This window comes from Triticum dicoccoides, chromosome 4A, assembly GCF_002162155.2.
Source record: "Triticum dicoccoides isolate Atlit2015 ecotype Zavitan chromosome 4A, WEW_v2.0, whole genome shotgun sequence".
Classification (NCBI taxonomy): domain Eukaryota; kingdom Viridiplantae; phylum Streptophyta; class Magnoliopsida; order Poales; family Poaceae; genus Triticum; species Triticum dicoccoides.
The window spans coordinates 275,327,849-275,344,950 of record NC_041386.1 but is presented as its reverse complement, the minus strand read 5'-3'; the positions used below and the strand labels follow the sequence as shown (position 1 = coordinate 275,344,950).

At 46.7% G+C, this 17,102-nt stretch overlaps 1 pseudogene; it reads left to right on the top strand.

Annotated features, from left to right (window-relative positions):
* The first annotated feature begins 457 nt into the window (after positions 1-457).
* LOC119283498 overlaps positions 458-17,102 on the top strand; it is a 22,284-nt pseudogene continuing 5,639 nt past the window's right edge.

Genomic DNA, 17,102 nt, shown 5'->3' with positions numbered 1-17,102 from the left:
TCCACTTTTGAAATTAGACTTCTAAGCATTACTTTTTAATAAATGACATGAGAACTTGCTGGATTAGTTTAAAGTTGTAGGCAAAGGCTTGTAGTAGGGGAAAATCACTGCCAGTTAAAAACCAAAACGTTTATTTGTGTGTATGATCTGGACTAGGCTTATTCTCAAAGTATATTACGCTCCTGCTCTTGGGTGATTAATCCATTGTGGTTTCCCTTGGTAAATAAATGACATGCTAAACCACTGGTTGTTATTTCAGTGGCGCCGACTAATTATATAATGAATTTCCTTGCTTAGATGGTTGGTTAAGTCATAGGTGCAGCAATGAAAGGGCCAGCAAGAAAATTAGCCAATAAGTGGTTGACTGGTTTAAGTTGAATACCTCTAGATATGACAACAGTTTAGTTTATACCACAACTTAGTTATAAATCTCTGATATGAATTGCTTGTTGCGGCCATGAACCTGTTTAAGATGCCTCTCAAGTACAGCCCTAACGACAAGGCGGCTAAGAGGGCTTCTGAAAAGGTCCATGGCAGAGGCTGAGGGGAAAACTGTTGAGGCCAAGAAGCCAATTGTTCTGAAATGTGGTCTTAACCATGTCACTTATCTCATTGAGCAGGTACTGATAGGAGTTATCTCTTTGTTTCACCTAATTAATTCTTATTCATGGCATCTTTTTGTGGCTAACACGATACTATGATTAGAGACCCCTCGATGAAACTGTGTGCGATGCCATAATGGCAAACAGTGGTGTAAAAAACCTGTAAAAAAGGTGCAAAACCTTTGCGATGGAGGATGCATCAAACACGGTCTAGATTTTAGTTGCGTGTGTGATGGAGGGCATACAGTTCAGCTCAATTAACTGTTTGCGATGAGGAGGAACAAAAGAAACGGGCAGCCAGATGAAGGTGTGTTCGATGTATAGCATATGGTTCACTCGGATGAACTGTCTATGATTAGGCAACACAAAAGAAACGGTCAGCCAGATTAAAGGTGTGTGCGATATACGGCATGCGGTTCACTCGGTTGAACTGCTTGTTCTGAGATATGAGAGCAGAAACGGTTCAAATGAACAAGATGTGTGTGATACGAGGCAAACAGGTATGTAGTCGAAAACATGTGCGAAGACCGATAGGAACACAGAAAATTACTGCTAACAAGCCGTGTGTGTTGTGAGCAAATGATTGCTGGTATACAATTGTGAGTGATTGATGAAAACATCACCGACGGGTTCCATTGTTTAGTTTGTGTGCGATGTGATTTTCTTTGTCTGCACAACATCTATGCTCTGTCTACAGAGCATCAACGTATATACTTAAAAAGACAACATTGCATAACCAAATTAAGAATACAGTTACACAAGTGACTACACACATAACATTTCCACATACCAAAGTAAGCAATTACATGCATACTAAAGTAGGAGAAACGAGGATCTAATCATCTACTTATTGTTGCGACGGCGCTTGCCATTGCTCTGCTTCCGGATGGATCCCTGGCCGTTTTGGGGAAGGAGGCACTTCCTCATATCAACGCCTATACATGTCATAGCTCGTGTACGCCTCCTTGGCCGCGTACACGATGTGAGCTTTGTCGAGTTTCTCCATCCAGGCCGAGTGCCAGGCATGCTTGTCCTTGTTGCACGAATCCTTCATGTCTCTATACTAGGGGTTGATGATGGCCTCCGCGAGGTGAACCAGTGAGTCCGTCTCATGCTCCTTGCCGCCCCAGATCTTGTATTGGCCCTGGATGTCAACAAGATTCTGGTAGGCGATGCCCGAATTCTGAAGCGCCTTTACATCGTTGGTGATGTTCACCGTAGCGAACATGTAGTGGGGGCTGTTAACAAACCTGGCTAAACGCTCGCAAGGCCTTGTGGCTAGGCAGTAGTGGTAGACGAGGACAAGGTGGCACACACACATCTGGGTGACGACGACCTTGGGACGACACCCGGCACGAGCACGGGTGTATTCGAGGTCGAACCCAAGCACCTTGTACTTCTCCGCGGCAAGCAACAACTCCATGATGTGGATGGTGTGCTCCACCCAGACCGGGTCATTGGTGCACACCACCAAGAGGTCCATGAACCTTCTGTGGGTGTCCACCACAGCACTCATGGTTAACTGCTTCTCGTCGTCGGCAGATACTCGGAACGCCATTGGAGCTGCGCAGGATACCCTCTAAGACTTTCTCGTGGTGGGTGTGCTTCTTGCAATGGTGGGGCGCGATCAAAAGGTTGAAGAGACACAAGGGTTAAATGGCCGCTATAAAAAATGGGGCCGGCCAGCCTATAATCGTCACGTATTGTCACGGCGTTCATAGCGGAGGATTCCAGTGCACGCTCGACAACACCGCACCACAAACATGGGCTCGAAGAGGCGCCAAATGTATCGTCACGTGGTGAGCCTGTTCCCGCGCTACCGTATTGTTTACCGTGCAAGCTTCTCGCCTCAGCTAGTTTGGTCACGCGTCGGCTAGAAGAGGGACAAATCATGGGCGTTTATTGGCAAAAAGCTTTGTAAAAATGAAGTGTGTCGAATGACTTCGATCATAAGTTTACCCGTGGGTGATGATGTCAAAGTTACACAGAAGGGTGATGATGGACACTCGAGTGTGATAATTAATTCTGCGCTCTATAGTGCACACGGTTGAAGAAACAAACTGTGTGCAATAATGTCAAAGATCGCAGTCGAGTTAGCTATACAGATCGTGTGCTATGAGATCGACAAGGTAAACTGATTCAAGAATGTTTAATAAAATCTAAGACCATTGCATATTAAGGTCAAAATAGTGTAAGCAATATACGAGTCTCATACGATGCCATTTCAACGATTGTACCACAAAAGCTCAAAATGTTACAAGGTTCAAATTCCAGAGTTATATGGCTTAAATTCAAAGATTACAAGGTTCAAACTGATATTAGAAATGAAATTCAGCTCATCAGCTACAAACGCTCTCGCTGATCCGCTGAACATGGATATCAGAGAGGTTCAAACTAATATCACCGCTTCTAAGTCCGGTTTTGAAACCACGCAATTTTTGCAAAGGGGTCAGCCACTGAGAAGTCATCTATGGGGTTGACAGGATGACTTCCAATTACTATGTCATCTGAAGTTCCAAAATGAAATTCTGCATTTTTCGAGCCTACTCCATTCTGCCATAGGCGCCGGCGCTGATCAACAAACCATTTATTTTAGCGAAATAAATGTAGGGCAAACCTCATTTCCTTCAGCACCCTTGCTCTGAGAACAAAGAACCTGGGGAATATAATCTCTGGTAAGGTCCCTCGGTAGGAGTTCAAAGTAATTTCTGAGAGATGCAGATCACATTATCCACCATTAGGCCTAATCTTATCTGCAAAGGAAGAAAACGTGTTAGTGCCTACATGCAGTTTTGAACATTACTACATGCCTATTTGGTTTGTAGGATTTGTAAAATGCACTAACATGCCATCTTCGATCTGGCATGATTAACATGGGCATTTGATTACATTCTAGAAAAATGTAGCCTTCTTCACAAGATGTTGGTGTGGATGAAAAGTTCCCTAAGAAAACATGAACTCCCTTATGGTTAACATTTAACAGGAAAGGAACATCATCTCGATATATAGCTTCTCCGGGCACGGAAAGCATCGCAGGAAATTGACAACTTGCTCCAGGTTGGGGCCGATAGATTCTAGTGCCAAGACCTTCACTATTGTAACAGCCTGAATTTTGGCCCTTTTCTTTTTCTTTTTGATTATTTGGTTTTTGCTCTGTTTTTCTTTTTGGAGTGGTTCTTTGCCCTTGTCACCTGGGAAATCATGTTAATTTCCTCTCCCAAGTGGCTCATCACCCTAAAAACCTTTCCAAGAATATGTCACTCCACTGCTTGACCAAACTCTAATTTCTTTTTCTCAGGAATATTCCTTTTTCTATTAAAGGAATAACCATGTCTGCCCTAGTTGTGAAGCAACCTATATTTCTGTCCATCCAAAAATCCCCAAATAATTCTTATAAATTATTTGGGTCATATCTTCCTCAAATATGGCAAAATATTTCATTGGCCATATTTCCCATCATGCTTAATAAATTAATTTCCTATTCTATCCTAAATGGCACATTGTGAAGCAAGTGCTATTTATCTTTTCCCATTTGACCGCAAACTTTTTGGGCATGATATATCATCAAAATAATTGAACTGTGCCAAAATTCAACTTTATTTGCCTAGCCAAACTTCCTCAGTGATTTTTCAAAGTTCCTGTCTGAGGGAAGCCTTTGTGAAGGAAGTGCTATCTAGGGTTATCCAAATGAGTTGAAATTTGGACACTCCTTCATGTGCTCATATTATTCTACTCCTACAAATTTCGGCTCCATCCCTTGATCTATGTGAGCACAACACCAAATCTTTGAGTCTGTCAATATTTTCAGGCTGTGAAGCAAGTATATTTTATATTGCTTCATTTTGCCTGAAATTTTTCCAGAGCATTCTCATGACCTTAAAACCTCTCTCCACCAATTTGGGGATCAATTCTCAAAGCCATTATTTCGCTATAATGTTTGCAAGATTCTGGACAGAGGGAATAGCTGTGAAGGAAGTACCATTTTGGTAAAACCAATTGGTATGAAATTTTTACAGCACCTTTATCTGGCCAAATCATTAAGCCTTGCCAAATTTGAGCTCAAGTTGATGCTTCATGTGAGTGCATCATCATGCTCAAGTTTCTGGACCATTTTGGTCAGTTGCAAAGCAACTATATCAACCATTGGTCCAAATCACCTCAAATTTCACAGGACTAGAGTCCTTCCTATCCTAAACCACCAGACAGCTTACTTAGCCCTCAGCATTTATCTGTTGGTCAGTGCATCATGGTTCAGATTGATGTAGTAAACTTCAGAGCTTTCTTACCATTTACCCGCATCACTTTTAACCGAGCTACCACCGCGGTTATAACCTACCCAGGAAGGACTTACCACTAGACAACGTTTGCCACCCCTTGGCACCTTTTCCTCGCCAGCTCACGCGGTGACCACCGCTTTGGCATGCTCTGGCCGCGCCTAGAACGTCTTCTTGCTCGGGCCCCTCCTCTGCTCGGCGTCTCAGCGAGCACGGGACTGTCCACCGGGTTCCCCGCGTCGTCGCCTTCATCCTGGAGCTGTCTCCCCCTCTGTCCGCTTCTCCATCGGTGCTCGTCCCCGCACGCCCACGGGCGCATTGTGGCCGACCGAGCATTCAAGGCATTTTGGCTCGATTCCTCACCGTCTTCTTCCACCCTGCACTCCCTTGGCCTTATATTCCCCGTGAGCTCTCCCCTGCGCCTCCCCCGTCATCTACCCGCAAGCTCATGCGCGTGCACACGCGTCCGCGGCACCGGCCACACATCCGCAGCGACGCCAGCACGGCTCCTCCTCCCCGTGGCTATATAAGCCCACCCCGAGCGCGTTTCTCTTCACCAGCAACCTCACTCCTCTCCCCTAGTTCCCTCGAGCCCCTTCCCCGAGCACTAGAGCCCCTCCTCGACCTCCATGGCCGCCATGGCCGCCTCGGGTCTTCTCCTAAATTACCTCGAAGCCGAGCCCCTCTCCACTCCCTCCCTCCACCAGAGCAACTCCCGCAGTCCACCCAAGCCCCTCCGCCCTTCTCCTACTCCTCCGGTGGCTTCTGGCCTCGAGCCCCGCCGGCGCCCGACGCCTCTGTCTGCAACCGCGCAAACCCTGCCCGATCCCATCCTCTTCGGCATGCGCCACTGGCTCAGGCTGACGCAGCTCTCCGCGCTGATCTCGTTGGTAGGCGGAGCATCGCCGGAGGCCCTCTGTGGCGCCTGCTAGCATCGCCCGACGCCGGCGGCCTCCCTGCCTCGCAGGCAGGCGCGAGGAAGATGAAGCCACCCCGTCCAGCTGGCCAGACGGGCCCCACCTCCACACGCGACCCCACCCGTCAGCCTCTCCATGCGTTGACCTGGCCTAGATGACGTGGTAAGTGGAAATGTACTGCTTGAAGTTCGTTTTCCTGGTCAGAAAGCGCATTCCTATTGAACTACGGCTGAAAGTTTGCTTCCTTTTGCAGAAAGCGTACTCTGCCCGAATACGTTTTCAGTTTTCTCAGTCAGGGGCTTGTTTGCAGAAAACTTTTCACAGATAGGTCTTGGCAGAAAACACTTTATAACTTTTCAACCACAACTCCAAATGAGGTGATTCCAAAGCCCACTTCTTCGGTTCTGTTTGACACGAGAAATAATAAAAATAACATTGGTTATTGCATTATTATCTCTCTATGCTCCAGGGGAAAAATAGACGTTGCGGGCGTGCTAGTGAACTAAGTACACAAAAAAATAGGGAAACATGCACTTTAATAATCTCTCATTGGAGAAACAAAAATACAAGATCCCTTTACATATGCGCCCCGTGGCCTACTAGTGCGGCCAGCCTGACTGTAGCGATTGCGGTCTCTTGGTTCCCGGGGCCTCAGAAGGCTCCCGGTTGATTACTCCCGCGGGTTGCTCCGCGAGATACCTCTGATTAAGCCGTGTGGTCATCTTCGTCGTCTTTGCTTCACGTTCTCCATGCATGATGATGATGGTGTGTGTGTGGTGTGGGAGGCGGCAAAGCCCGTGTCCTCATCGGTACACGTGCTGCTCAAAACATGGCTTTGTGCTGGCCACGTTCGCCCTCGCCGTCGCGCCTCGTCGGTCTTGACAGCGTTGATGTAGTCGGTATTGAAGTTGCATGGGTCCTGCTCTGCTCGAAGTTCTTGATGATGTAGCGGCTTCGTCGGGTATGCAAGGGGTTCGCCTCGCGGGAGTATTCTTATGGAGACCGGCGTCGGTGAAAAACCAACGCTCGCTCGGATCGGCAATGCTAGTGTGGTTGGCGCCTCGTCTCGGCTGGACGCCATGTTTACGGCGGTCCTCCAAGACAAGGGCACCGCCTCACGGGGCCATCGGGAGTTAGTGTTGGTGAAGTCAAGTCGCCTCCTCGCCATCACGCCTCGTCTCCATGGGCTTCATGTCGCAAATAGCACCATGTACTGGTAAGGGTTCGTGAAGCCATGTCATTGCGTAGCGCCATCTTCCTCGCCTCGCGGGCTCCGTGTTGCGGGCAGCACCGAGGGCGTGTGTCATCTCCATGGCTCTGGGTCGCGGTCTCCATCTTGACGAGGTAGACATTGGTAGTTTCCTCCTTGCGAGCTCCACGCCACAATCCTTCGCAGTACCGGGTTGATGTTGGCGACGTGCGTTGTCTTGGCGAGCTTCGTGCCGCCATCCAAGGCGGCACAGCAATAGCATCCTTGCGAGCTCCACGCCTCCATTCTCCATGTCACCGGCTTGGTTATATTGGCGTTGGTGTCGTCTTGGCGAGCTCCGCGCCGCTATCCACCGCGACACGGCAGCGCCATCATTGCGAGCATCCACAACTTTGTCCTCCGTGGCACCGGCTTGATGAAGAAAAAGACAGGCGTCATCCTAGCGAGCTCCGTCTTGCCTTCCTCCACGGCACACGGCGGAGTCCCTACGAGCTCCATGCCTCCGGGCCCCAGCTTGAAAAAGTAAACGTCGGCGGCATCCTCGACGGGTGCCATGCCTCCGTCCTCTAGCTCCAACATGACGAAGTGGATGGCGGGCGTCCTTCTTGCGAGCTCCCCATCATGATCCTTGCGGCACCGGGTTGATGATGTTGATATTGGCATCGTCTTGGCAGACTCCGTGTGACCATACTCCGTGGCACGGTGGCGGCATCCTCGGGAACTCCACACCTCCATCCTACATGGCGCATGTTTGATGACGAAGGCGACGGGCGTCGTCCTGGTGGGCTCCGTGTCGCCATCCTCCGTGTCAGGGCGGCCACGTCCTCACGAGCTCCACGCCACGGTCCTACACGGCACCAGGTTGACGATATTGGCGATGGGCCTGGCGTTGTCAATGTAGTTTACTGGTCTGGCGGCGTCGTCCACCACCTCTATTGTATCTGGTATGAGAAGAGTGTCGTAGCGTCCGTGGCGACATCCCCTGGGTGTGTCGTCCGCCACCTCCATTACATCTGGGTACGAGCAGACCGCCGAGTCATCCGCGGGCATCTCTGCCCCACGCGACGTCCACTCTCTCGATTGTAGCTGGTACATGAAAAAAAAGATGTGCGTAGAGAGAAGAGAGCATGCTAGCTCATGAAACATGATGCATTGCTCCATGGTTATCACCGCCCGTGTATCCACCAAGACTGTGAAGGCACCGCAGCGCTCCTCCTTGGCGGGCGCGTCTCCCTCCATCTGATGCATGCCTGCAGGCCGCCGCCGCCGCAGGCGCGTCCGCTGCCGCACGCTTGAGTTCTATCCTCGGGTGGTTCCCTGTCGAGTGTTTGTTGCTGGGCTCCTCTTGATGCATGCGTGCTTCCCACGTGAAAACCTAATAAAACAATAAGACAAAGAAACAAAAAAAACTGTTGCTGTCAGAGGCGCGTCGGTTGCGGCGTCTCCCGGCTATGTCCGTCGGCGAGACGCTGCCGCTAGAGGCGCGTCTTCTCCACATCGATGATGCTGCCAGGGTGCGCCATCTTCTCAGCGTAGATTCTGGTCTTGGCCTCGGGTGTGCGTGCCTGGCTCTTGCCCGTCTTCTTGTATTTATAGGTGGCTATCAGTAGTTGGACATGACCAAAGCTTCCTTTTTGCTGGTCTTCTTGATGCACAAGTCTGTATGAAAAAAGGAAACGAAATCTCGTGCAGGTATGTATTGCCAACTTTAGCTAGCTAGCCACCGACGACTCATTTATTTTCCAAATATGCTGCACAAAACTTTCTCATGTGCACAAACAAGTTAGATCCATACCAAACAATGCATCATGGGCATGTTAGCTAGTACGTACAAACGCGAGCATGCCGGCCGGCTGTAGATACCCCTATACGTACATGTATAATATATGCATATGAGGAAGCATTGCTATGTGCATGGGTTAAATGATGTGTGCATGTGTGAAGGAGTATTTATACATAAAATCTGCACCTAAAACTCACCAAAAGAATTATTTTATGCAAAAATGCACAAAAACTCGTCAAACAGGTTCGTCGAGCCCATTCTGTTCAGATCATTTTCACTATGTTTTGACATTTTAAAAATGACCATTTTGCCCTTACGCTTAATCAGCCGCCTCCAAGAGAGAACGTTTTCCGGTGACTCTTTCCGCGAGCTTCTCATATTTCTTCCCAGTGGTTTCTTCCACCCCAGGCAAGCCACACCCTCCATTTGCATGATTGCAATGCAGTAGCATGGTTTAAGTTATTTGAACTTGTTTAAAATATTGCATTAGCTATGTATGATTTGTTCATGGCATGTCTCGGAGTATTGTTTTGATGCCATGATATTGCTTGGAGTTCTAGGACTTATACTTTGATGATTATTTGGATATCATGTGCCTCTGGATTCTTAATGGCTAGTGTGATTATTTTTATGATGGTAACTGGTATTATCTTGGAGTATTACTTTGAATATCATGTTGCCTTTGGATTCTTAGTGGCTATTATGATTATGTTCATGATGGTATTATCTTGGAGTATTACTTTGGATATCATGTTGCCTTTGGATTATTACTGGCTAGTGTTAGTTTAATCATGATGCTAGTTGATATTATGTTTTGGCCTATGATGGTGGAGTTGATGCTTGATGTGGATCATAGTTGGATAGTTAGTTCTTGATATTTGAGTAGTAGCCTTATCATTTTTGGAATCATCATAGTAGTGTTAGGCTATCCTCTGAGTATTTTGGAGAGACGGTGTTCAGCTTTGGATTATTTGTTGGATATTGCTATCACTTGGATTATAGGAACATAGATGATATCGAAGTATCTGTCATTACTATTATATTTTTGGGGATAAATTCCGTCATTAAGTTGGTCAGGTGCCACCGAACCGGGCTTTCTCCAGCGCAACCACATTTGCCTTTATGGGAAGGCCCTAATGCGGTCTATTGTCGTGCCTCTCGCTGGTGCCTCCAATGAGGGAAGGTTATGGGCTTGCGGTACCCTCGTCCGGTAAGCAGACATAACCTTGTGTGCTCGTTGTTGTTGTTGTTGTTGGTGGTGGTGGTGGTGGTGTTGTTGTTGTTATGTGCACGGTCCCCATGAGGGACGGTCCCCGTGAGGGACGTTTTGGCCACGGCGGTGGTCGTTGTGTCTTTGGTAGACACAGGGCCACCCAGGACTAGACCAGTTGGGAGTGGGTCGGAGTGGCCGGGAGAGTGTCATGGGAGTAGATCGGTTTTGACGGAACGCCGTTGGTCCACCCGAATGGGAGTGCGAGGCCATGAGTTCCGTGGTGTGGGTAAAGTGTGCTACCTCTGCAGAGTGTGTTTATTTAAGCTATCGATAGCCGTGTCCTCGGTCATGGGCATGGGTTCGTACCAGGTCACACCACTTATAGGTGATATATTTATATGTTAATATGTTGAGCAGGACAGATTGGTAGGATGTTGATGATGGTGTTGGAGACCAAGTGATGGTCGTGGTAGTAATCGCCGGAAAGATCACTGTTTGAGACCAAGTGTTGGTCGTGGTAGTGATCGCCGGAATGATCACCTGTTGGTTTGGATCACGAGGTGATCGAGATGGTATATTGCTTGGCCGGTTAGCCAAGAGTGATATGGTTATGGAGATCTAAAATGGTGATTTATTAGTGTTATAGCAGTTTCATACCATGTTTAGTAGTTGTTTCATCATATAATTGTTAATTTAATTAACATGTTAAATGCTATGTTATTGTCTTGCCTTGATGTTTATGGTTGTTGTGATCTTGCAAGTACATTCAATGTACTGACCTGGCGTGTCATGCCAGATTCCAGGTGATGCCATGATTGCTTGATTGCTTGTCGATGGTTGCCGTGCATGCGAGCTAGATCGTGTCCCAGCCAAAGTCCCTATGGAGTGGAGTTCACCACCTTCATCGTTGTTCCGCTGCTAGCATAGAGCAAGTGTAGTATCACAGGCATAGTGCCGCCATGCTGATGTGCTTCTTTGTAACATCATACCCTTGTATTATTATTCTTGTAATAAGAGCTGATTTGTTCTATGTCAAGAAGTGTCGTATTCCAAAGACTTCTCCTCGATCTCCGGGCTAGAATACGAGGCGTTCTGGTTTCTCTAAGTTGGGGTGTCACAGGCTTGGTATCAGAGCAGGTCTGGCTGTAGGATGCCCTAGTCAACGCGAGCGGTAGAAATCGGTAGTATAGAATTTGGCTTGTTTATTACATTTGGTTGCTGTATTTGTTGTTGCACAGCATACATATAGCCTTAGTATTTGTTGCTGATGATTTATCTGGTGAGTGTAGTTGGCATCGGCTCGGATCCACTATAGCTCAGCCTATGCATTTCTCCAGTTTTCTTTTCTTGCCTGTTCTTTGGTGATTGGCGTTGTTTCTGTCCCATCAGAGTGATGCCAAGTGATGCCGACATTGTTTGCAAAAATGGTGCTCAGGTATCGCGCCGAATTCCTTCCTTCAGCCCCATTTTGTTTTGGTGGTAGACATGCTTCTACCCCGGATCGTCCTTTTTCTTGTCGTGTTGGCAACCCTTAAGAGCGGGCGCGTCAGTAAGGGGGGCAGAATGGCAGTTACTGAACTTGGTGACGCACAATGTGGGCGCAAGGCGAAGTGCGGATGTTGGCTGTGACCGCATATGCCCATCATCAAAAGTGAGCTCCTCGAGCTGATCTAGGGCGGAGGATCGGAACCAGTCGTCAAGCTTGGCTCAATCCTTGTCGTTGTAACGGAACTTGCCCATTCTAAGGCCTTTGGTTGGGCCAAGGTGACTGCCGAGGTTCTTGGAGAAGGCATCCAAGTTTTTGCGATAGCTGGAGTTCCATAGGGGGCTCCAACACCGGGAAAGGATGGTTGTCCGTGCCCCATATTTGATTGGGAGGAGGGAGATGATGACTCTCAACATATCATCGGGGAGACTGCTAATGAAGTCTAGGCCTGCTGGAGTCACTTGCAGTTCCAGCTCGCCCCGCCTTCGCTTGTTGGTAGCCCCGTTCTCCACCTCCGAAGTCTCCTTGTCGGTGACGCTTTCTGATAGAAATGGGAGTAAAGGGAATATTTAGTTAAAAGAGGGCAATATAAAAGTGTATTGCTAACTAGAAGTTATTAGGTAGGAATATAGTAATAAAAGGGAATAACAATTGGTTGCTTAAATACTACATAATTTATTTGACATTGCTGGGTAAGTCAACATGCAGATAGTTGGAAAGAAAACTTACTTCCAACAAAGTCTGGACGGATGATTTTGTCGGGGAAGTTACCATATATTTCATGACCAGGCCCTTTTATGTGCAGTGCAATTTTTGTGCCAGCTTTCAGTACATAAAACTTTGCAATTTCTTTCCAAAAGCCAGTGCCAAAATAGGAGTCACCACGTTCATCAAGTCTTAAAGTAGCAATGGTTGTAAATCCATGGTTTGTGTGCAGTATGACATCCGTGGAGCCTTCATCTATGTAAAGGGAAAAATTGTGCACTACATAATCTGTTGCATAGTAAGGGATGTTGTGCAGAAAATGGTAGGATTGTTAAACAAAATATGGTAACATGCAAATATGGGCCCAAATAGAAAGAACTGTAAAGCAGTCGAAATCGAAGGACAAAAATCTATAATTAAACAGATAGGGTAAACATGATGTCATGGAAATATGAGAGTAATAGAAAAAACAATACATTATTAATTTTCCTAATATAGAAAGAAGAGGGGGGGAAATCCCCTTGACGTATATGGTGCATGTGGCACCTTTTATCCAAATGTAGCAATATTTAGAATATGTTCAGGAAAGTAGGCCATGCCAACCAATTTAGGGTGAGATTGAACATACCGCACGCGTCCTCAAATTATCTGGTACTGTGAGATGGAATCTCTAGCAGAGGTCGCAAAGTCCTGAAGTGTCGGTGCACTGTACATTATATGAATGAAAGAAAATCCTCAAATCAGCTCAAATAAAAATGAATTCACGGCGATTTCCGCCGGGTGATTAAAGGAGGCAGATGAACTGGGATAAGAGATGAGATAATATCCTGTTAAATTAGTTACCTTGTCGTCCATAAGAAAGAACCCTCAGTATGGCAGATTCCCCAACCGAGCGGAGCTGGGTCGACCATGAGAAGCGTCGAGAAAGTTGATGGAGATAGGCGGCGGCAAGCAGAAGTGGCGAATTGCGGTGGGCTTTGCCGGCAAACTGGCGGCGGCGGCAGGCGTCGATCTAAGTGTTTACCGCCGTGATAGGTGGTGCCATGGCATAGACAGGGAGGAGCTTGTGCAGGTGTGAACAGGGAACGTACCGGAGGGGCCAAGGGGGTGGCGGGCGGGGTGAGGGTTTTTGTGACGTGGGGATGGTGAGGGTTTTAATTTTTTTTTTCTTTTTTGAATTGGGTCGTGAGGGTTTTATGTCCCACAAAGAATTTTGGGGGCGACGGTTTGCTAGAGTGAACCGTGTGTGATTGACGCAACAAGCAAAATGAAAGTCATTGCACACGGTTCCAATTTTGGGAACCATGTGTGATTTACCTACTACCTCCGTCCTAGTTGATTGGTCCCCCTTCGTAATTTTTACCAAATTTTGAACAAATATTTAACATACTCGGACATAGATGATAAGCATACTTGTACATAAGCATAGTTCAACCATAAGTACATAGTTCAACCACATTAAGCATACTCAAGCGTACATAGTTCGATCCATCCCACATCTCATCTCATATGCGGCCGGCACGATCCCGAAGCTTCTCCAGGTACTCGGCGTACGCGTCGTGCGCCACCCTGCGAGAATACTTCTACTTGAAGGAGCCAATGGCTCCTCCTCTTGCATGCACCAGAACACTTAGATACGCATCATGAAGCTTCTAGTTGCAAAATGGGCATCCATAGCCGCCGTTCTAGGTCCTAATACGTATGTTTTGCATTCCCGCATAAAGCTCCCTCAGGATTTGCCTCTTGTACCTCCTCTGGCCATCTTCATCCTTGTTGTCCATACGTCAGACAACACCTATACAAATAGTAAAACAAATTTGGCATCAAATCAATGATTACATGTCGTGAAGTAGGATTAGGAATTTATGGCTATTTATTTATACATATCCAAAGATTATGGTTCGATTTTTAAGCACAGTCGTCTATGTACGGACCAATCTTGAAGAAAATAATGGCACAAACATATGTAGGTCATTCAAAATCAATTGTCAAGACCTGGCTAGGAATTATTAGCACGAACACTAACCCTAGTCGGGTTACTAGCAGAAATCATTTGCACAGATGAAACAACTAATCACTTATCACCTGTACCATTCAAACAATCAATACACTACACGGATCTAACGAAACTTACTTAGATTTCATGGATTGGAAAAAACATAACCATAGGATTTCTATTCCAAAAAGGGGGAGGCAGGAGTAACTACAGAAACCCTATGTTCTATTTGAAACATAAATGAGTATACATGACTAACCAGTTGTCCGTCGTCGTCGGTGTCATTGCCAGAGTGGTCGTCGGAGTCATCGCCGGAGTGGTCGTCGGAGTCGTCACCAGAGTGTTCGTCGAAGTCAGTGTGGAACTCCACCTCCCGCTGTGGAAGCTCGACGACATCAGGGTGCAATGATAACTCACCTCCCGGTGAGCCTGCGCACCGGACTGCTGGCATGCCTACCAAAGTCTCACACAGCTAATTGCACGCCTCCCGATGACACTGCGCAGCGAGCACGCCTCCCCGTCTGCCTACGCGGAGGACTGCTCGCATGCATCCCATCAACGCATGCCTGCTCGCACGACACACGGGTCACGCGGTTGCACGTATATTGTTTTTCCATTTGGATGATTAATGTTGCCGATTTATTGTTTAACCGAAGCGTGGCACGTATCCATTGTTGGTCTAACGCTCATAGTTCGAACAAATAACCCATTTGGGATATTGGTTCCCAATTATTAATAATCTCATATCTGTAATTAGATAAAGATTACATCAAAGTGGTCTCAAATTTTACAAAAATAAGTATAATGCCACTTTGTATTGGTGTCCATATGACAACACGATAAGTTTCATGAACTTCAAATAAGTTTTGCATGTACTAGAATTTAAAAATCAAGATTCTCAATGTTTGAAATTTGTTGCACGGGGAGTAAACATGCATCCAGTGAGACACATGTGTTTTTGCAGTCCATTTAGGTGCACTGTCATGTGTGCATGTAGCTCAAATTTGAGTTTTGCACATTATACCTGTAGAAAATTAATCAATCAATGTACTAAAACGTCTTAATGATCTCTGTGATTTTTTTGAAATTAAAATGTCCCTCCTTTGGTAACATTTATGTTCACTGCTGGATAATTAATTTAACATGCATCGTAGTTGCGGTGGATTCGCGGTATGTGTGTGGGTGTGTGCATATGGGGGTGGCGGGTGCGGGTGGCTTGCAGTACACTATGAGTTGTGAGCCACCATGTGGGTTGCCCATTTTGTTAGGTAGGCCGGTGCCACATCAGAGTCGTGAAATCGTTATTTAAAACATTACACAACCGTTTCATACATAAATGTTTTGGCCACATGCAGTCGATGGTTGTCCTACACGACACTCGATACTCGCGTGTGACGCTTTCTGTGGGCCAGTGAGGTCGTCATCCATCACTTTGACGAACAACCGGCAATGAGTTTAATTTGACCAGCAAGGTAGAATCTTTTTTGTTTGTGTTATGGTGGTATATAGTACGTGTCGAAGAGGTGGGAGGGGACTAGCATATATACTATACGTACGCATTCGTGAACAAGTACACCTCACTCAGTGTCGGGACTTTTTGGTTTCCGAGGCACGTGCCACATCAAATTTGTGAAATTGGCTATTCAAACATCACATAACACCTTTTAGGGCCACATGCATATCCCAGCTAGGACACTCACGTGTGACGCTTCCATCTGTGGGCCCACAAGGCCATCATCGATGCATGCATGCATCACTATGACCTACATCGGGAGAGGTTAATTAATTTCACCATCGATGAGGATTCTTTTGGGTTGTACATGCATTACGACAAGAGCATATAGTATGCGGTGAAGAGGGGGGAAGGGGACCATCATATGTAGTACGCTTGATGAACCTCGCTCTGTGTGGGTGCATGGTTTACGATTTTTGAGGCATGTGGCACATCAAAGTTGTGCATTTTGGGTATTCAACATATATATGTTTGGCCCACATGCAAAGCGGTGGTGGTTGTCCTCTCGCACCCACTTAAGCGGTTATCAGCGATATCGATGCTTTCCATCTATGGGCCCGCTTGGTCCATCACTACTTTTTGCCTGACAAGAAGAGAGGTTAATTTGACTTAGATGGGGATTATTATTTTTGCTCTGGGATGACATGCATGATACAGTTTGAGCACACACACGTGCATGTGTACGCATGAATCCCTTCCATCGAGTTGAAGTAGCTACTACAATGACACATCATGAACCAATCTCGCTCTGTGTGGGGAGCTAGTGTACGATTTTTGACGCATGCGCCACATCAATGTTGTGTATTCAAACATGCATGCATACATCACCTCCATACATATGCATGTAGTGGTTGCCTTCGAATGGTACACTCCCTCGCATGGTTATCAGAGACAAGCCTATATATTCTTGGGCCCGCGTGCACATCCATGATCACCTTGACCAACAACAAGATAGGTTACCATGGCGTGTTCTTCCTTTCGTTCGTGTGATCGTAGTATAGGTCATGGTGAGATTCAGACCTTAAGTTTGAGTGCATATACTATGCACACATGCATGTATGAATCCCCATCGTTGGCTTGAAGTGTGGTGTAACATACATATGCATCGTCAACCTAACCCTCACTCAGTGTGGGGATTTCTAGTTCGAAATCACGTTGCCACATCAAAGTTGTTCCATTATTACTCAAAAACACACCTTTCCATACATATGTTTGGGCCACACGCATGTAGTGGTTGTCTTCGAGGACTAGCTACTTGCGTGATTATTGGCGAGCTAGGCCATCTCCGGGGTCGCATGGACGGCCATCACTTTGACCAACAACAAGAGAGAGGTTGTATGACCAAGGTGGATTATTCTTTGTCCGTTTTATGATCCATCTTGGTGAGATATACCTCTCTGGCC